This window comes from Thunnus thynnus, chromosome 2 (assembly GCF_963924715.1).
Source record: "Thunnus thynnus chromosome 2, fThuThy2.1, whole genome shotgun sequence".
Taxonomy (NCBI): domain Eukaryota; kingdom Metazoa; phylum Chordata; class Actinopteri; order Scombriformes; family Scombridae; genus Thunnus; species Thunnus thynnus.
The window spans coordinates 3,630,433-3,653,116 of record NC_089518.1 but is presented as its reverse complement, the minus strand read 5'-3'; the positions used below and the strand labels follow the sequence as shown (position 1 = coordinate 3,653,116).

The following is a 22,684-nucleotide window of genomic DNA, read 5'->3' as shown; positions in this document are numbered from 1 at the left end:
CTGCAAAGCTCTTATTGGCTCAGTTTTCCAATAATAAGCATGGGGGAAATAATAAGCGCTACACCAGAGCTATTTGGATCGCTGAACCATTCAGAGATACAGGTGGTGACTGAGATGTTTAGCACCAGGCATGAGTAGTGGGACATGGGATAGGTGTGTGTATTTAATTTAATTTAATTTAATTTAATTTAATTTAATTTAATTTAATTTAATTTACATACTTTTTCATCCATGTCACTGTGATAAATAATTATATTTTTTTTTGTTTTCTTTCAGTTTACTAATAGATAGATTTAGTCAGGGTAGATGTGTAAATAATGTAACAATGATTAGCTTTCAGTTTTTTGTGGTGTACGCTGGCATTGGTATTAAAATACCTCCAGAAATAGACTTTTATACATGAAATGAAATCAGCAAATTTGCATCAGAATATGGCAGCAGCTTTGAGTCTGGACCTCAGGGACTAGGGTACCAGGTCATCATGTCCAGGTCAGATTTCTCTGGAACAGATGGCTGCTTTCCTAAGTACAGAGTGTTGCTGTTTAGACGATACAATCAGGTAAATTCCTCATCATGCAAAAGGAACAGGCCAACATATCCACTAAATACTGCAGACACCACACGGTTACATATTGGACTGCTCGTTTGATGTTTTAGATGAGGCACCACAGATCATTAGAGAAATAAGACTAAGGGCCCTATTTTAACGATCTAAAGCGCATAGTGCGCATGGTGCAATTGCATTTAGGGTGTATCCAAATCCACTTTTGCTATTTTAGCGGCGGTAAAATGGTTGCTGCGCCAGGCGCATGGTTCAAAGGGGTAGTCCATAGTCTCCTAATTAATCATGGGTGTGTTTTCGGCGTAACATGCAATAAACCAATCACAGTGTCATCTCCCATTCCCTGTGCGCTTGCACCTTGGCAGATTGCTGTTATGATAGCGCATTTGCCAAGTAATAAGAAGGAGCGCTTCTCTGCAGAGGCAACAGATCTGCTCGTGCACGAAGTGAAAGCGCACGATCCATAACGAGCACACTTGCCTCTGCTCACTTGCCTGGACCCTCCTGTGGTCAGCCACAGACCCCCAGTTTAAGATCCTGTTCATTAATTTGTTGCAAATTTATCTTCGCTTGGTTTTTGAAAAGGTTTATTTTTTTAATTACAGCTTTGGTTTCTTTTAAAATCGTTTTGATCAGTCATGGGGTAACAGGTCAAATCATCAGGGTTTTAATTGCTTAAAGTATGGAAACCTGATGACTGTACTCTCAAAAAATGTTAAAGAATATTTGTTAAATATTGTTCAAAAATTAAATCATTAATTTTAATCATGTAAAGAATCATCAACACAGTTATCAGGTCTTGATCAGCTCTCCAAGGTGCTGATCCTGCTGCTGGCAGCAGCTAGAAGCTGTGCGGATTTATTTCCTTCTTTAGTTTAAGAATTGTTCCCACCGCATTTATTTCCTCATGTGTTTCTCATGTCATCATGTATTGACGCAGCAGGAAAGTCAATCTGTGTCTGATTCGTTGTTTAAATACCTACATGTGTTGCCACGATTTGGTCAAATAATTAAACAATTTAATCCGTCATCACTGTGATTAGTTAACTCTGATAAATAGTATGACTAAGCATTATGACATGTATTTTTCAAAATATGTTTATATACACAATAATAATATTTCACATTGTAATCCTTTTATTTGTTACCTTTTGCATGTTTGTGTAACAAGCAAGAGTGTATGTTGTGCACCCACCTGTGTAGGCGCACATTACTGTCTTGATAATGCGCCCTTAAAATAACAGTGAAACACTGCGCCATTGACTTTAGACCAGGTTTTTGTTGGTCAATAACGCAATCGCTCTCTGCTGCCTCAAGATAGCAATGCGCCGACAATGCGCCTGAATATACCTTACTTTTAGACCAACATGCCCGTGGGCTCACTGATGGGTGCAAGTGCCTTCGCTATTTTAACAATGTGGGCGCTGGGCGGGAAAATAACAACTGTGGCGGTCTTAAGATAACCAAGACACTTGCACTGCGCTTGGTGCCGCTTTACGCCAGGCGTAAGATAGGGCCCTAAAAATCTAAAGCCACATGAGGTTCTGGCAGAGGATGTAGTGTTATGCACCACAATATAAAACAAAATGAACTACTGTTGTTACATGTTGATCATATAGTCTAGAGATAGCACTAATATAATGTTTAGTTACACAAAATTGTGTCAAATGATTTATTCGGTTAATTCTTAATTCCTAATATTTGCAAAACAAAAATGAAATGAAAAAGTAATTTTTAAATCCAGGTTTCTTGAGAGCCCTGAACTGCAAGAAAAGCCAGGGGGCCACCGGAAAAAAGGATTCATCCTGTAGGACCATGAATATCAACAGTGAAGTTCATGGAAGTCACTGTTTATTATCCAGTCATGGAGTGCATTTTTATTCATGAGACAATTTTGTTTGTGGAATAGAGGAGAAGTCAGGAGTTTACCAATTCCATCCATCTATCCATTTTCTGCCCCTTATCCAGGTCCATGTCGAGGTAACAGCAGGCTAAGCAATTAAGGTAGCCCAATATCTATATATCACATGGCAATCTTGACAGCAGGTGTGAGATCTCTTGTTGTGGACTAAATGACAGAATTCTAGAATTAATTTTTCACTGGTCAGTATTGACTTATGACAATCAGAGACTGCAGTTCATAGATCAGCCCCTTTTCATAGATGGACAGACAAATAGATGGATGGACTGAGGGGTATAGCCATTCTCTGGCAGTGAAGACAATTTTTTGTCAGATTGTCAGTCATGGAACAAGGATCCAACATTTTAACATTCAGCAATTTTCTAAATTACATAATTGTTGATAAAATAACTCTTTTTTTATCAACTGGCCATTGTTTGACTATAGTGTTCATAGCTCAGTTGCTTTTTGTTTCCTACTCCATCACTGTGTGTGAATGAGTTATAGCCTCAAGTTCATTCAGGGTGTCATCCACTGAACTCATAGTGCTTCTGACCTGTTAAAAGTCCTGCTCCCATTAAGCATCTCTGCCTGGAACAGCTCATTCTCAATGGCCTGGTGAGCTTCAGGGTCATGCTAAAGGTGTTTATATAAGCTGTTTGAATAATGATAAGGAGACATGATGGCAGATAACAAGAGCGAGCAAATAATTGACAGAAGACAAGCAGCTGTTTGTCAGGATGCCATTAAGCCAGCAGGTTGCATAGCACCTTCAGCTAAATGCTTCAGTTTGCCCCCTATTACACGTTTAGAACAGTCCCAAAGCTTGGCCGTTACTTGTTCAAATATGAGAGCGATGTGTAAAACATGTTGAGGAAAATGCACTAAAGGTGTCCAAAGTATCAACAAAAAGCATGTTTAACACCAGAAAGGCCAGTGGACCGTGGTCACTTTAACCCCTGAATGCAGAGAGGATAAATAGTTACCTGAACTCCATATGTTGTTTTAAAAAGCCTATGAACTGTTACCTGCTGTAAATCCTTAATTTCCATGGAAATACTAAAAAAGTGCTGTTCATAGCAACCCTTTTATTATGTATACAACTAAATTGCAACAGCAAAAATGTTTTGCTAGAAACATCACGTTTTCTCTCAACATAATGAGAAAATGTTAATTAAGTATGGCAGCGTATTAGTGCCACACCAGAAAAAGAAAAACGGATGAGTATCATGTTATAATGTGAAAAGTTTATTGTTATAACAAGATGTTTTCATGTTATAAATAGATATTTTCATGTTATTATGACATACAATCTTGTTATAACGTGAAAATCATGTTTGAATGAGGAAACGGTGTGTGGAGAATGGATAAATTGAGGAATACGGCTCATTTACACCAATGGTTTTAAGTTCTACTTCATGCTTGGGTTGAGACATGGCAAGATTCTGCTTTTATTCAACACAGTGGTGATATTGTGATAAGTATGCATACACTAAGAAGGATTTTAAAATGCATGGGGCTGTACAGAAGGACGAATGAGTCTGATCCTCTGGAGGTAGCGTCATTTCTCAATGATCAGCATGACAGGTCGCTGTCTCCTGACTCCTTTTAAGAAGCACTTAAAGCTTGAGTGCGGGACTTTTGTCTCCACCTTCTGGCAGTGAGAGTTAAGGGGGGCACTTGGCTGTGATTGCCTGAGTATAAAGACATTACAATGAAGAAGGTAGGACATTTCACTTCATTTGATAATGTTAAAAGTAAAGTTACACCTTGCTGTCAGCTTCCCAACTTTTTTATAAAAGATGAGAGAAAAAGAGGGAGAGAGAGCTGAGAGCACCAGCGAGTGAGAGAGAGAGCAGCTGTGCTGGTGTGACTCCATAGCCTTCATGGCAGGACGAAATGGCAGCAGCATATGTTTTAAATGTAGATAGAGCCTCATTTCTATCCACTAACTGCTGGAGGATGGCTTAGGATGCTCGAAAACTCAAGAAAATTGGCACACACATCAGAACTGGTAAAAATTACAAACGTCTATATGACTGGGCTCCATAGTGCCCCCAAACGCAGGGCCATTTTAGAACAAAATTTCTGTGATGTTCATGAAATTGTAGGAGGACAACCACTTGTTCTTTAATTGTGTTAACTAATCTTTGATTCCTGAGAAGAACAGACAGACTTGCCTGGATTCCAAAGTTGGTAAGAACTGACCCCCGACCTGCAGATCTTACCTTTGTAACCCTCTAAATTGATTTGATTTATTGATGGGGACAGTGTGCAGTTTTAACATTAAAGATGCACTGCACCGGAGTCAGCTCAAAGCTAATTTGCGTCTGTAGTCCCCCACAATCAAAACATACAACAGCACAACAACAAACAGTACAAAGCAAAAAAAAAAAAAAAAAAAAACCCAAACAAAAACAAACAAAAAAACCAAAACAAAAAACAACAACAAGAAAACACACAGAGTATACCATACAAAATACAAAATACAAAGCTACACACAACGCACATCGCATACACCCACAATGTCAATCAGAAACTGACAATGCAAACTAGACTCAATGATCACACAGCTGATTGGTCTTTAGAAATGTTTTTAGTTTGGCCTTGAATGTATTGATAGAACTACAGTTCTTCATATCATCAGGTAAGGCATTCCATTGACCTGTGGCTTTCACAGAGAAAGCTGACTGCCCAAATACAGTGCGACGAAATGGTATGGTACAATCTTGTATAGAGGATATTCTGGAGGATCTAATAGAACTTACAAAGTTACATTGTGGAGAAGGGGCCAAACCATTTACAATTTTATAAACTAGTTGACAGCTAGTTGTTTTGATTTGGAAAATATATCCAAAGATGATGTTTTCTCTTCTGTTCTTGCTGATCAATGATATTACTTCTTCTATAGAGTCCTTTCTGAAGATTTTTGAGTGTTAATTTGTAAAATGTTCCACTTTTTGGGTCCAAGTTTGAGATGTAATTAGGAGCTCACTCCCAGTGCAGCCACTCCTCCGGAATCAAATTGCCAAAGCTCAAGAGGTTGATCAGTGATGTTCAACAGACTCAGAAAGACCTCCTAAGAAACCATATCTGATTGATAATTTGAATTATGGCCTGAAGTAAAGGCATAAACTGACCGGAGAAAGACCAAACAACTCCCACCTTGAAGGGGACACAGACTCTCTTATCTCACCACACCAAAGCCATAAACTCTAACTCACATTCCTGAGGACTTTTCTCAAGCCTCCTCTATAAATCTGAGCCAAACCTGAATTTCATGTAAATTAAATATCTAATCATTGTGCAAGTCATGTAATGTTATTTGTCATGTAAATACAAGAAGAATGGTTTAACTTTCATATTTGTGTGACTATTTGCTAAAAAGATATTAAACTTTGATGTTATTGACTTTTTACATGCAACAATACTGCACTCTAGTGACAAATGTTGATGAATGTGTATTTGTATGTAACTATGTATTTGTATTTTAAAATCACCAAGTGTTTAACTTTTGATCTATTAATGTCATAGACAATTATATTTTAGTAATTAAATTAGATAAGTAGTAGTATTGAAAGAGTGAATTTTCGGAAGTAATAGGAATGCAAAGATATAATGTTTGAAGTTTGAGTGTCAGGTTGAAGTTTTCTTGTATTATTAAACAATAGTCACATTGAATGTTTTGTCTATTGAAGTAAGAGCTGTGTTGAATTTATATCTGAATATGTTTCTTAAGGTTTAATCTAACTACATAAGTGTTAACTTTACTCATATATGGATAAGCACATTAGATAGGAAGGCACTTTAATGTTGAATGTATATTTGATTCTGAATGTTGTGTTAACCTCACAGAATTGCTGCTTTAACTCTGTCATACACTCTGTTACAGCAGGAACGTTAATCAGAAAATAACATGACATACTTGAACAATATGAAAAGAAAGTGTGTACAACTTTAATGTGAAATACTAGGTCACAGTGTCTTGATGTGTGATTTTTGCATGTAAAAACTTCATTTGAATTCATTTATTTCAGAAGACACAGGCTGTAGACACCAGCCACACCTAAAGTCCCCTGAGAACAAAGAATTGAATATCCATCAACAACAATTTCCAACGCCAACAATTTGGCGTGAAAACCTTTAAAACACACCCAAACTGCGCCAGTTTTTATCTAGAAATATAAAAGAGCCTCAAAGAGATTTCCCTTTGAGCTGGCCTCCAGAACTCTAGAAAAATTCTTAAGACATCTCTTTTAATTGTTTTTCAACCAAGTATATGCGTATTTAATCTTTTATTGAAACAAGTAAGTTTGTTTTTATTTTATTTGTAACATCAAATCTCGTGTTTCCACATACAGTATTTTAATTTTGAAGTAAACACGTACAGTATTTTACTTTGAAGTAAACGCCACTGAAGATTTGAGTGTAGTTAGATTAAATTTTATTCGGCACTCAACAAGGTTACTACAATCAACCAAAGCCTGAATCCTCAACCTAAACTCCTTAAGACGAAAAAAACGCTTGAAACTGGACCTCTGCAGTAAGCTGCAGTAAACAGAGATCACTGTTTAGGACAAGAACTTATGATTATGAGTGTGATTCTGGTGCTGACGTGCTATGGTAAGCGTATTGTGTCATTTCCAGTTGCTGACTGTGTTTACTGATAGCGTTGTTGCTGCTCTCAACTCAGTTGATTTTGCTATATTTCACATTACTGTGGGTTAATACCTGCTGTATATTTAAACTTTCGCTAGTTCTACACAAGCACTCTTAGCGCTTTCTCTCTTAGCAACTTTTCTTGCTAATCGCACAGTTGTTAGTTATTTTAGCTCTGCAGCTAGCATTAGCAGCTAACTTAAACTACGCAGTTAGCGATGGCTTCTCTCTCTCCCTCTCGTTCTCCTGCTCTCTCTTGCTCGGTGTGTCAAATGTTTAGTTATTCCTCTGCCTCCTTTAGTGAAAAAGGTACGTGTAATAAGTGTAGTTTATTTGCAGTGCTGGAGGCGAGGCTCAGTGAATTGGAAGCGTGGCTCCGCACCATGGAAAAACAATCAGTAGCTAATGTAGTTAGCCAGCCCCCAGTATCCGGTGCGGACCGACCTAGCATAGGTCCTACTCCCCCGGTAGTTCCCGAGCAGCCGGGAAGCCAGGGTGGCTGGGTGACTGTCCGAATGAAGCATAGCCCTAAGCAGAAGCCCATGGTTCACCACCAACCACTTCATGTTTCTAACAGGTTCTCCCTTCTCAGTAACACACCTGCTGAACTAACTCTGATTATTGGCAGCTCCATAGTCAGATATGTGAAGTTAGCGACACCAGCAGCCATAGTTAAATGTATTCTTGGAGCTAGAGCAGGCAACACTGAGTCAAATTTAAAACTGCTGGCTAAGAATAAACATAAATATGGTACGATTGTCATCCATGTCGGCGGTAACGACTCCTGATTACGCCAATCGGAGGTCACCAAAATGAATGTTGAGTCGGTGTGTACATTTGCAAAAACAACGTTGGACTCCTGTTGGGTCTCTGCCTAATCTGACCAGTAATGACATGTATAGTCGCATGTCACAATTCAACCGCTGGCTGTCGAGGTGGTGTCCAGCAAACAATGTGGGCTTCATAGATAATTGGCAGACTTTCTGGGGAAGACCTGGTCTGATTAGGAGAGACAGCATACATCCCACTTTGGATGGAGCTGCTCTCATATCTAGAAATATGGCTGAGTTTATTAGTAGACCAAAACCATGACAACCCAGAGTTGAGACCAGGAAGCAGAGCTGCAGTCCTACACGCTTCTCTGCGCTTTCATTAAAGCAGTTACCCACCCAAAACCACATAAAGACTGTCTGTCCCCCGACCACTTAAATCAATTAAATCTAAAGTAAACAAAAGAAGAGTCATTCATAAAAATCTAATAAAAATAAAACCACTACTGCAATAGTACAACAAAATAAGAGAATTAAATGTGGACTCTTGAACATTAGATCTCTGTCATCTAAAGCCGTATTAGTAAATGATTTAATCTCAGATCATCATATTAATTTATTTTGTCTTACTGAAACCTGGCTGTGTCATAAAGAACATGTCAGCCTAAATGAATCCACTCCCCCCAGTCATATTAATACTCACATTCCTCGAGACACTAGCCGAGGAGGTGGAGTTGCAGCTATTTTCAACTCAAGCCTAATCATCAACCCTAGACCTAAATTTAATTATAACTCATACGAAAGCCTTGTTCTTATCATCTCTCACTCAACCTGGAAAACTATACAGCCAGTTCTATTTGTTATAGTGTACTGTCCTCCTGGTCCGTACTCTGAATTCCTATCTGAATTCTCAGAGTTTTTATCAAACTTAGTCCTTAGTACAGATAAAGTAATTATAGTAGGTGATTTTAATATTCATGTGGACGTCGATAATGATAGTCTCAGCTCTGCATTGGCTTCTCTCAGTGTGTAAATAATCCCACTCACTGTCTTAACCACACCCTCGACCTTGTTCTGATTTATGGGATTGAAATTGAACATTTAATAATTTTTTCACAAAATCCTATTTTATCAGATCATTTTTGAATAACTTTTGAATTCCTATTACTGGATTACACACCATCAGACAAAAATGTCTTCACTAGATGTCTATCTGATAGTGCTGTAGCTAAATTTAAGGAAGCAATTCCATCAGTACTGAATTCAATGCCATGTCTCAATACTACAGAGGACTGTAGTATTGAGACTGTGTTAACTTTAGTCCCTCCCAAATTGATAATCTTGTTGATAGTGCTTCAGGCTCATTATGAATAACACTCAACTCCATCTCCCCCTTAAAAAGGAAGATAATAAAACATAAGAGGTTAGCTCCATGGTATAACTCCCAAACCTGCAAATTAAAGCAAACATCGCAAAAATTGGAAAGGAATTGGCGTTCCACCAAAGTGGAAGAATCTCGCTTAGTCTGGCAAGATAGTCCTTAAACATATAGGAAGCCCCTCTGTAATGCCAGAGCCGCCTATTACTCAGCATTAATAGAAGAGAATAAAACCAGCCCTAGGTTCCTTTTCAGCACTTTGGCCAGGCTGACAAAGAGTCATAACTCTATTGATCCATGTATTCCTATAGCTCTCAGTAGTAATGACTTTATGAGCTTCTTTAATGATAAAATTCTAACTATTAGAGGCAAAATTCACCACCTCCTGCCCTCAACAGGCACCGATTTCTCCCCAAACACAGGCACCTTAGAAACAGCTGTAAATCCTGACATATATTTGGACTGTTTCGACTCTAGTCGACTTTTCTGAACTAACTTCAATGATTTGTTCAGCTGAACCATCAACCTGTCTCTTAGACCCCATCCCAACTAGATTGCTTAAGGAAGCCTTACCCTTAGTTAGCACTTCTTCACTAGATATGATCAATCTGTCTTTAGTAACAGGCTATGTACCACAGTCCTTTAAAGTAGCTGTAATTAAACCTCTTCTTAAGAAGCCTTCTCTTGATTCAGGCATTTTAGCCAACTATAGACCTATATCTAATCTTCCCTTTCTCTCTAAGATCCTTGAGAAAGCAGTCTCTAATCAGTTATGTGACTTTCTACATAACAATAGTTAATTTTAGGATTTTCAGTCAGGATTTAGAGCGCATCATAGCACAGAGACAGCACTGGTGAAAGTCACAAATTACCTCCTAATTGCATCGGACAAAGGATTTGTCTCCATACTTGTCTTGTTAGATCTTAGTGCCGCATTTGACGATATTGACCATCAAATCATTTTGCAGAGACTGGAACATTTAATTGGCATTAAAAGAACTGCATTAAGCTGGTTTCAGTCCTATTTATCGGACCGATTTCAGTTTGTACATGTTAATGATGAATCCTCCATGAAGGCAAAAGTTAGACATGGAGTTCCACAAGGTTCTGTACTTGGACCAATGCTATTCACCTTGTATATGCTTCCCTTAGGGAATATTATTAGGACACACTCCATAAATTTTCATTGTTATGCAGATGATACGCAATTATATTTATCGATGAAGCCTGATGAAGCCAATCAGTCAAACAAACTCAAAGCATGCCTTAAGGACATAAAGACCTGGATGACCTGCAATTTTCTACTACTAAACTCAGATAAAACTGAAGTTATTGTGCTTGGCCCTAAACACCTTAGAAACACATTATCTAATGATATAGCTACTCTGGATGGCATTACCCTGGCCTCCAGCACCACCGTAAGGAATCTGGGAGTTATCTTTGATCAGGATATGTCTTTTAACTTCCACATAAATCAAATTTCAAAGACTGCCTTTTTTCACTTATGTAATATCGCAAAAATCAGGCACATCATGTTCCAGAAAGATGCAGAAAAACTAGCCCACGCATTTGTTGCTTCTAGGCTGGATTATTGCAATACCTTATTATCAGGCTGCCCTAACAAGTCTCTAAAGACTCTCCAGCTGGTCCAGAATGCAGCTGCACGTGTACTGACTAAAACTAGAAAAAGAGATCACATTTCTCCTATTTTAGCTTCGCTACTGATAGAAAAATTCATGTATTAGTTAAGTAGATATGGTCATATGTATGTATGTATTTGGCGGCAGGGCCTTGAGGGGAACACTATAATAGACATATGGACATCATGGTCATCATGTGAAAGTGAGAGCTCTGTAAAGCTTTGTCTGGGGCTGTTAGAAGGAATCTGTAAACAACTAGAGGTGCCTCCCAGGGCATCAAGGCCGTCAATATATACTAGTGTCTTTCCTTTGTCTTGTCAGAATTCTCCACGGAGACTCTCCGTACTCTCCGTGTCTACAATATATGTTTGGTTTGGATTAAAGAGACGCTTGACTTCAACCAACCTCGGTCTATTTGGTAATTTTTACCTATCAGCTACATTGGCTTCCTGTAAAATCTAGAACAGAATTTAAAATCCTTCTCCTAATTTACGAAGCCCTTAATGGTCAGGCACCATCATATCTTGAAATGCTCATAGTACTGTATTACCCCACTAGAACACTGCGCTCCCAGAATGCAGGCTCACTGGTGGTTCCTACAGTCTTTAAAAGTAGAATGGGAGGCAGAGCCTTCAGCTATCGGGCTCCTCTCTTGTGGAACCATCTTCCAGATTCGGTCTGGGGTGCAGACACCCTCTCTATGTTTAAGAGTAGGCTTAAAACTTTCCTTTTTGATAAAGCCTATAGTTAGGGCCGATCAGGCTCACCTTGGATCAGTCAAGGTGCTGCTATAGGCCTAGACTGCTGGGGGACTTTCCATGATGCACTGAGCTCCTCTCTCCTCCTCCTCCTCCTCTCCATCTGTATGCATTCATGTAACATCAATGCATGTCATTAACTTTGCTTCTTCCTTGGAGTTTTTTGTGCTTTCTCATCTCGCAGGAAACCCTGGGTTGCAGGCCGAGCCTTCGCGGTCCTTTACAGTCCTGTTGGCATCCTTCCCTGGCTGTTCTAAGAGGAGTTGTTCCTTACCGCTGTCGCCAAGTGCTTGCTCATGGGGGCATTGTTGGGTCTCTGTAAATTAAAGAGTATGGTCTTGACCTGCTCTATGTGAAAAGTGCCCTGAGATGACTTTTGTTGCGATTTGGCGCTATATAAATAAAAACTGATTGATTGATTGATTGATTGAATGATTCATTGATTAAGTTGAACAAGGGTTAGTGCTTCCTCTTGGTACTAACAAATCCTAACCAAAAAATGAGGTGGTGCTCCCAGTATCGAGGTAATTAAATAGTAAAGTATTAATACTCCTACAAATTTTGGTGGGTTCAACGCTCTCATCAATGTCGAAATAGTACATATTTTAACATTTTTTTCACCCCATAGGAAGTCAGCCATTTTGGATTTTGTGTGTCAGTTTTCATTTCACAAACATGTTTGAGGCCTTTAGGATGAACAAAATTCCACGAAACTTTGCACCTATGTTGGTAAATATTTCAGTTAGTATTGTGATTGGGCTTGGGCGAGGCTCTTTGGCTCTATAGTGCCCCCTACTTACTTTTAGCATATTTGAGGTGCTAAAACTAACAAAACTTTGGACATCCATCAGAAGTGTCTTAACTTGATATCTGATGTGGGTCTAGTTTGGGTGTGGCAAAATGGCTCGAAGGCACCCCCTAGAAAATTTTAATGTCAAAGCCCCCACCTTAAAATTTGACATAGATATACAAAATTCAGTGGGCAGATGTACCATCTCCAAACTTAAAAAAAAGCCTCTTGGAGTGATACTCTATGTTCAACAGGAAGGCAGCCATTTTGAATCTACTTTGCTATTTTTTTTTGCAAGGTTAAGCCATTTACAGGTGTTGTACTTTAACAAATTCCTCCTAGAGATTTAACCTGAGTGATTTCAAATTTGGTAGTGTTGGGACGGGCAGTAGTGCATTTGGTTATTAGCAATAATTTATAATTACCATAGATAATTATGAATTATGAAATCAATATATTGTTAACCTTAATCAATAATTCGGATAATTAACTAATTATAACAATTAATAGAATTATTAATATGAATAATATAATATAATATGAATTAACAAATAAGGGGCACCACCCGGAAAATGGGACCAATAGCCAAACAAGGTAGTCTCATAAATGGGAGTTCACCTAGAATGTTAATATCTGAGAGATATCAGCATTTGAGGGTGAACAAAGAAGGGTGAATTCGAGCTCTAACTCCTTCAATCAGCCACTTTTCACAATGTTACACACAATAATGACAGAAGAACTTATCATTAAAGATATAACAGTGTTTATTAAATTTAGCAGAATTAAAAAAGTTAACAAATGCTTCATTCAATAAACAACTATCCTAAAATCTAATCCTACCAAACAAAACACAAACAGCTATGTACAGGGTTGGACACATGCAGGGGAATGCATGTGTGTGTGTGTGTGTGCGCGTGTGCGACAAGATGGTGACGGGGCCTGATGTGATGACATCGTCGGTCTGCGATGCGGACGTGACTATGGGAGGAAGTCACGTGGCGCGAGAACCGGATGGCAGAAGTATGGCGGTGTCTTGGTTAGACAGAAGCAAGATGGCGCCACCTAGTGGTCGGCCAATTCTGTGAAAAACACGTGTCTGATATAAGGAAAGACAGAGCAAAGATTTGTCTGACGTTATCTGACCATCAGATGTGCAAAAGATGCTGGTGCGTGTATGTGTGTGCGCGCGCGTGTATGTGTTAGTCAGAAGAGAGGGAAGAAGGAGAGAAAGTGATCGTTAGAGGAAGAGAGGCAGTTCCTTTGTCCACAGACAGCGTGTGTATGGACGGCAGTCTGTAATGCACGTTGTCTGGTTTCTCACCGACAAAGCAACTTACTTTCTCACTCACAATGGCACAAACACAGCAGTAGTCCTGAGCGGGACAAACACAAAACAGTCTAGCGTGGTGAACACAACTAAACAGGCAGCAAACTTAAAATACTCCTAAGAGTAAAGCAGGAAAAATGGTCTTGGCGGTCCGTCAACAAAACAACAAACAATAGCAATAAAGCTAAAAGCTAAATGCTAAACAACAGCAACTGATGCTGATAGGAACACACAACTAACACTGCCTCTGCCCAGACTTATGCCTCTTATTTGGTCGCTTCAGAAAGCGAGCAGGGTGTGTGTGTAGTCTGTCTTTATGTCCAGCTTAGTCCTTGGCTCAGATGCAGACGATGGCCGTTCTTGCACGGTCGGCGAAAAGCACGGCAGTTGGCTCTCAGCGGCGTGGCGGAGAGAACAGCAGAGTCGACTCGGTGAAAAAGAGCAGAGCGTTTCTTCCTTCTCGAGGGTATTTGAGGACGCTGGTTGCAGCAGCGATCTCTCTCGAATCCGGGAATGTGTTCGGGTGTAGACGGGCGAAGTCTCGTCTCGTCCGGCGAGGGGAGTCTTGATGAGGGGGAAACACATGCGTGGGGTACCCCCTTTAGTCAAGCTGACTCACAGAGGAACAGAAGTTACCCCTAGCTCAGTGACATGGGAAAGGCGTGTGCTTCAGGGCTGTGTCATCAGGACGCTCCGCTGTGCAGGAGCGTCTCCGCCAATGAGAGACTGTATGTTGACTGTTCCCTGCTGAAGTGTGAAAATCGCAAAGCATCCTTGGAAATGGAGTTTGCAATGGACTCCCATTGTCTGTAAGCAGCATTTTGGCGCTATTCCTTTGTCTCGGGGGAAACAAAGGAAAAAAGCACCTTGTGGTCAGGCCTCACAGGTTACATGTAGGCCCTCTCTGTGTGACCTCATGGTTTGAGGCCCAACAGTAGGTGTTATCTAAAAACCTTTGTGATGCTAAATTACAAAGCATTTTAGTTTTCATGGAATACCTTTGGCATGGCGTGCTGATTAATTTTGCCCAAAACATGTTTGGGACATTAAACAGGAAGTTGTTGTAACTTGACTTTACATTGTCCAATCTGCCCCAAATTTCTCATGCAAGATAGGAGTCGAGGCCTGAACACATCCACATGTCAATATTGAATCAAAGTCATAACACCACCTAATGGCAACAGGAAGTCATGCTTATGTGACAAACATCATCTGTAACTACACATAAACACATAATATACAGCAACATCATACGTGGTTTACACATAATATACAGCAACATGAAATTAATTAATGGGTGTTCTCTAGTGCCACATAGTGTACACAGGAAGTTATAGTTATCTCCTGCATGCAATGTCCAATATTCATGAAAATGTATATCCTTGTCATTTGCTTTCTGGTTAATGTATTGTTGCATTAATATTTCACCCATGTAGTATTGTCTACAGGCAATAGGAAGTGAAGCCTAAATGACACATAGTTCATCAAATGTGTATACACAATTTCCAATATGTCATCTCCAGCATCATATATTGCACACAGGAAATATTTTACTGATTTACATAGTGTCCGATAATCCTCAGAATTCAGAGCCATGTTGACCTACCTCCAGTGTCAATACCACGGCTACCACTCCCTCTGACACGCACAAGTTGCAAGGGCCCACTCATCGCTGCTTGCAGTTGTAATTTATTTCTGTGTTTTCGTTTTACATTTCTTTATACATTTCTGCTTCATTAAACAAATGAGGGCACTGTCGTTCTAAGTGTGTCATGGGGTCAACTTTTTGCCTATTTGTTGATACATGCTCCCACATGAAGTCCACTTTCCTAGCAAAAAAAGCAGCAGTTAGTTTTCATGCAGGTGAAGAGACGGACTTCACTACTGCCTCTGTGAAGGAAGAACACGGTTGTGTGTGGGCTCATTTTACACAGGAGGGTTATGTTATTTGCAATATGATAAAGTTCAGGATGGGACGTAGAAGCCAGGACCGTGTGAGGCTCATAGCTGGTGCGGTTCCTCTGCCTCCAGCAGCAGTGCTGCACCAACCACAGATCAGACATTCAGCTCCACAAAGACATGTTCTGGTAAGTCCTTGTTTCTAATGTTTTTAACTTCAAAATCAGTCAGCATGCTGGCTTGAATCGAGAAGTGATGTCTGATGTGTGTTTATTGTCGTTAGTGTAACTAACCTGTAAAACCACCAGCTGATGAGGGATAATGCTAGTATTAGTCAGCTAACATTGTTAGCATCCTATCCCATCCAGATGCGGTCACTGTTTGACACGGCATGACGTTAATTATTAATTTTGGTTATCTAACACAGGATCCTCACAGGAAAAGCTTTTAAATTACTAACTAACGGGAGACTTTTATTGTGAAGAATTTACAGGAAGTAAAAACGTGTTCCTCACTGACTTAGTGGAGCTTTGTTAGCAGCGCTAAAAATCGGTCGAAACAATATTTGGAGCTATTCAGTGATTTAGATCAGTTAGAAATAACGCAGGGAGGACGAGTACAAGCAGAAACAGCCACAGTGAGATGTTTTATGAAGAGCTGCAGACAACCAGCACACCTCCAACAGGTAAACTTCACTATTTTACTTTGCTGTGCTGTGTAATGGCGTCATGGTTTGGCATAACTACTCCCGGAGCGGAGCAGCGAACTTGCACGCTATGCACGTAGCAGATGTCCATATAAAGAAATCCGTCACAAACTGACGTCAGCTCGGGCTGAGAGTAGTAAAAACCGTTGGAAACCGAGTGTTCAGAGCAGTCTGAAGCCAGGGCTTTTTGCTCACAGGGATTACTGCTACATATGTTTACCTCATTATTTGACACGTCGGCCACTTTTAACATGAACATCCGACATTGTGACATTATATATATGTCTGAAAATAAGGAAAAGCATAATACGTCCCCTTTAATGATTGACAATCACCATATTCTACAGCAGCATAGTGTATACATGATGTTGCACTGTTATGTAAAATAAGAGTTACTCTCAAAAAGGATAGATGCATATTTGCAGTTTCAAGCTTTCTGTGTAACTTTGAAACCATCCTCAGGGGCAGCTAGAGGTGTCAGGAAACAGCTAATAAATACCAGGTGTGCAAGCTGACTGCTCAGCAGCATCTTATGATGTCTCAACATCATGTAAACAACTTCAGTTCATTAGATATCCCACATCTTTAAATAGGGTTGTGTCCAGAAAGAACAAATAATTTCTTTAATGCCTGGCATGTTGGTAAAAATTGTATCCTGATGTTTGTAGTTTAGTGTAAGTGGCTGTTTTTTATGTCTGACATTTTATTTTCAACATAATGTTTCTGTTCTGAAACAGGTCCAGGGAGATGTTGGATGCAGGCATGAAGGAGAGGGAGTGGAGAACCTGAAGCTGTGGAGGCCAGCCATGATCAACCAGTTTTCAATTTCACCTCATTTTGATATTTGCTCATCTAAGTCTGTGTGAAATGTATTTGTATTTATTTATTTATTGAGACAGTGTACAGTTTTTAAGATAAAAGATGCACATGACATACACCCACAATGTCAATTAGAAATTAATAATATAAACTTGTCAAATTAAAAGCAAGACTATCTGTGCTAATGAGAAGACCATAGATGAAGTTTGGACTCAGAGCTGGTCACAGAGCTTGTTGGTCTTCAGTAGATTTTTTAATTTGGCCTTGAATACATTGATTGAACTTTTGTTCTTCATATCATCAGGCAGGGCATTCCACTGAGTTGTGGCTTTCACAGAGAAAGCTGATTGCCCAAATGCAGTGCGACGAAATGGTATGGTAAAATCTTGTATAGAGGATATTCTGGAGGATCTAATAGAACTTACTGAGTGAGTGTACACAAAGTCACATAGTGGAGGAGGAGCCAACCATTTAAAATTTTATAAACTAGGCACAAATTTGAGAATAATCTAAAATTGTCAAAGCTCAGTAAATTATATTTCTCTGGTACTCTACAGTGATGGAAATGCATTGGCTTTTTGCCCAGAGCTTTTAGAGTTTGTTTGTATAAGGACTCAAGAGCTGTTTCTCCAGCCTGCCCCCAATATGTGATGCAATAAGACATATGGGAAAGAATCATAGCATGCATAAATATCTTGGCTGCATCCAAAGAGAGACAGTTTCTAATATGTCTAAAAGTTGTACTTTATGGTTTTAACTGTTTTTTAAACATGTTTCCCAACGTTCAAATTTGGATCCAGTGTCACACCAAGATATTTAAAATCAGTGACTATGTCAATCCTTTCACTTTTTCTACATTTATGTGAGTTACCTGGACCCTCTTCACTCATATATGTGTGTTTTGACACACATTTCTGATTTATTAAGCTCTAGGGTGGTCTTTGTGTTAACAAATGTTTGCATCATCAACCATGTGTTTGTGCATGCAGACTACAAAGTAAAGAAATGTCCTAAATAATATAATAAATGTCATGTGTCCCTATATTTGGCAGGTGTGGGACCTCCACTGGTAGGCTGATGCATAAACTCGCCCTATGACTGTACTAGGATAACCTGGAAAGAGCCAGGGGGAAACTAGCAGCTGGTAAGTACAGAGTTTTGTGAGAGGTAATGAGAAACACACATTGTCTTATTAATCCCAATGCTGATTTAAACTTATGTTAACCAAGTATGTTTTATATGCCTTGTTCAATTCATAAGTGATATCGAAAGGTCATGTCCTTTGCTTGCCACTGTCGCTGTTAACAGGACGAGTTATGCAACAATAGGTAGAAGTAAAAGTTCACTGTTTTCTGAGTATTGTGTCTGCAGGTGCATAAGCGCGCCTGCCAAGGATGTGGTTAGATAGGTGGATTAAGAGCATATAGAAAACCAGATTGAACCAGACTATGGGGGACAAAAATAACTTTAAGCGTGGGGGGTGAATTGGGGTAAAAAGTGAAGAAGGAAGAAAGCTCCTTTTCCAAGAAATGATAGACAAAGAGCCAATTGGGGTCCAAACAATAGATACACCCAGGAAAGGGGGTGAAAACGAGGTATAAAATGCTCTGGCACGTAGACAAAAGCTCAGAACACAGGGCGCTTTGCCAAATGCAGGTTTTTCTGTAAAGTGTTCTCCGAAGATCTTTGATAAATAAATTCTGCTGCTACAAAGACATTACTCGACTGTGGTTTCGTTCTTCTCACATCAACCAACTCGGGGAGGGTGCCTGAAAGGTTCCCTCAACAATTTGGGGGCTCGTCCGGGATGTGAGAAAACGTTTTGATTTGGACAAATTGATCTCAAGAGTTTATCTGCAAGGACAGAGGTCGACCTCAAAAGAAAAGGTAAGCAGAAACCTGTTTATAAACAAATTCTGTAAATTGGATTAAAACCAAATTACTTTGTCTGAACAGAGTATATTCTGAGATTGTCAAATTCACAGTTTGAGTAAAACAAAGTGAACCAAATAATTAGGAGTGATGCGTTTAAAGTCGCTTACGTGAAAAGCGTATAAAAGCAACACAAGGGAAAAGGAAAAGGGGGGTTTGTATGCGTTTAAAGTCGCGAGTGGTCGAAAGCAACAGTCAAGTACTAGAACCCACCAAACTTGAATTCGGAGTAAGGGTGTTTTTTCGCACATATGTGAAATTCGTATGAAGTCCAACGCATGATAGTGGCGAATCCTGCTATAATCCTGCTGGCGAATCCTGACAAGGTTATAGTGTCGGATCCATGGAAAAGGACTGACGCTGGGTGTGATAGTGTCCCGGGGAAGTGGCGCCCTCTAAATCTATCTATTGAACATTTAAAACGAAAAGAAAAGTTTGGTATCATAAAAATTAATCACTTTGTTTAAAGTCTTATAGATCGGTGTTACTGGAAACAAAGAAGAGCAACAGTCAAGTACTAGAACCCACCAAAACTTGAATTCGGAGTAAGGGTGTTTTTGCGCACATATGTGAAATTCGTATGAAGTCCAACGCATGATAGTGGCGAATCCTGCTATAATCCTGCTGGCGAATCCTGACAAGGTTATAGTGTCGGATCCATGGAAAAGGACTGACGCTGGGTGTGATAGTGTCCCGGGGAAGTGGCGCCCTCTAAATCTATCTATTGAACATTTAAAACGAAAAGAAAAGTTTGGTATCATAAAAATTAATCACTTTGTTTAAAGTCTTATAGATCGGTGTTACTGGAAACAAAGAAGAACTGGAAGAAGAAAAAGAGTAAGGAAAACAACTCCCGGGAGGTAAAGTATCAAACACTAACACAAACTTAGAGGGTGGGAATTGTTTCAGTGTCCTGACGAAAACTGTATAAAACAGAAACTGTTGAGTCACGGAAACCTAACGGTGATAACAAAGTGACAAGAAACAGGAAAACTGAGTCACGGAAACCTAACGGTGACAACGAAAGTGGCTGGTTTTCGTCACAAGGGTCAGTTGCTCGGAACGAATGTGTCATACAAACTGACTGGCTGAAACAATTAGGAACATTGAATGGACGGAGAATTTGATAGAGAAGTAGGTGATGATGGGTGGGGTACACCAAACTGGAAACCATTGTTAGTACAGGTTCAAAGAATGGTAGAAACCGAGGAAGGACTACACTCTCCAAAAGAGAAAGAGAAAAAGAAAAGAGAAACCTGGGAAGAACTAAAAGTGTTGTTAAAAAATAAAGGTAGAGACGGTACAGAAAAGGAGCTATTGGGGAAGCTAATGTGGGAAAAAGAAAAGGAGTATGAGGCAGAAATAAAACAGGCGGAGGAGGAAGAAGAGAAGGCAAGCATAATACAGAAGGGTAAGTGGAGGAAGATAAGGAAAGCATTAGAGGAGCAGAAAAGGCAGTGGATGAAGAGAGCTCTGAACTGGCAGGGCATAAGACATCAAATGAGAGAAAAAACGGAAAAGGAGGACAGGCAGTTAGAGAAGGAGGAGTCAAAAGGGGGCCGTCCCCCTGTCAGCCCCCCTCCTTATTCCCCCACTCAGTCAACAGCACCTCCCCCGGAGGGAGGAGGGTGCTCATCTCTTTACCCCGTACTAAACATAGAAACAGGAAAGGTTTATATTAGGACTCCAGCAGAGGCACCCCGACACACCACAGGGAGAGGAGGTGAATAATGAGGAGATAGCAGACAATAGAAGTGAGACCACCGAAATGTCCGAGCGAGCCACCGTGAAAGATTATATAGGACATATGGCAGATCTTCCTTTTCAGGGAAGAAAAGAGAGGGCTCAGAGTACCCCATATTTGAGTAAGAGCAGACTGTGTCAGGGAAATGGAGAAGTAACGTTCCAACTAGAGGGTGAATGGCGTGAAGATGAGAGCCCAGGGGAAGTGAGTGGTACACTGACAGGCACATGGCGGGGAGATGGGAAAGAGATACAGGAAAGACTAGCACAACGCCTTGACATCCTATCATAACAAATAGAGATAGAGAGCAAGTTAGAAGCCATACGAGAGGACATGGAGAAGACAAGGGAACAGATTGAGGTACACAGCCGCAAAACATCGCTTAGGCCGCACCCTAAACAAACCTAGCGTCTTGCGATGCCTTTGATTACAGCAGGGAACGGAGGGCAGAAGTACAGACCATTTGGATTAGGGGACGTGCAGGCTATGTGGATAAGATGCCACCCATCTCAGAGGGAGGAGGCAGATGGTTAGGGAAATTGGATAGCTTGACCGCAGGACAGATGATGGCGCTAGGGGATTTCCGAGCGGTTGCCTGCAGATGCATGAGTAGCGCAGACGAAAAAGAAATAGAGCAGGAAGCTAAAACGCACCGTTTGGATGACAATACTCCATTCCTACACGTAGTTGATGACATAGGACAAGCATTGAGGAACAACTACCCCCTGCCAAACACTGCTGCAGTTCCAAAGATGAAGTGGGATGGTGAACAAAACCCCAGAGAATATTTGGATAAATGTAAAGATATGTGGACCCAACAGACAGGATGTCACCCAGGTAAACCAGGAGTTCAGCAGGAGTGGTATCGACGGGCGATATTAGAAGGAATTCCTGAGACAGTAAAAAGCGCCATGAAAGATAACCCTGACATAGCGGGGTGCGACTCCCACACCTGGGAGAAACATCTCATACATCATTTGACCAGAGCGCTAGACAAAGTTCAGGAAGAGAAGGCCACCATTAAAGATCTGCAGTCCCAGCTCCTTAAGCTTCAGCTAGGGGAGGCCAGACAGAAAGTTAACGAGGCAAAAAAGAAGGATGTGAAAAATAACAAGGTTATGGTGACAGCGGCCACGTCAGACACACCTGATCTCTTCCCTATTCCACCGTGGGAAAGAGAACCAACACGTAGGGAAAGATAAGGGCGGGACCCGCCACCTAATTGGCTCTCCTCTGTGATGTATCAGGGGGGATATGGACGGGGGTCGAGCAGGGGACGCGGGGGTTTCGGGAGAGGCGGATTCAGCGGCGGCCCGCGCCAACAGAGGGAAGAGGGATGCTACATCTGTGGGGACCCCAATCATTGGTGCAAATCATGTCCCCTCAAACAAGGATGGCAGTCCGGTGGACCACACCCTCCACAGGGACCCCCTAGAGGCAGGGGATACCAAGGTCCAACTGGGTCTGGGCGAGATGGCCCAGCAAGGCAGATGGCCGTCACCAGGGGAAGAGACCCATGGGACGGTTGGGTCAACCAGGATTGACACACCCCACAAGAAGACCTGAACAGCACGGTCACGGCGGAACCGATGCTGCTCGTCCGGGTCGAACGACAAGATCTGCCATTCCTGGTCGACACAGGGGCCACATGCTCCACCATGAACACTTCCAGACCAGGAACATTATCGGACAAGACAACAACTGTCATGGGTTTTTCTGGGGAATCACAGACTCTGCCATACACCAAACCCCTCACCACGACAGTGGGGAGACAGACTGTAAAACACCCATTTGTATTCT

The 22,684-nt window shown here is 40.7% G+C and overlaps 1 pseudogene; it reads left to right on the top strand.

Moving 5' to 3' along the window:
* The first annotated feature begins 6,761 nt into the window (after positions 1 to 6,761).
* On the top strand, positions 6,762 to 12,061 carry LOC137190195 (uncharacterized; annotated as a pseudogene).
* The last annotated feature ends 10,623 nt before the right edge of the window (positions 12,062 to 22,684 follow it).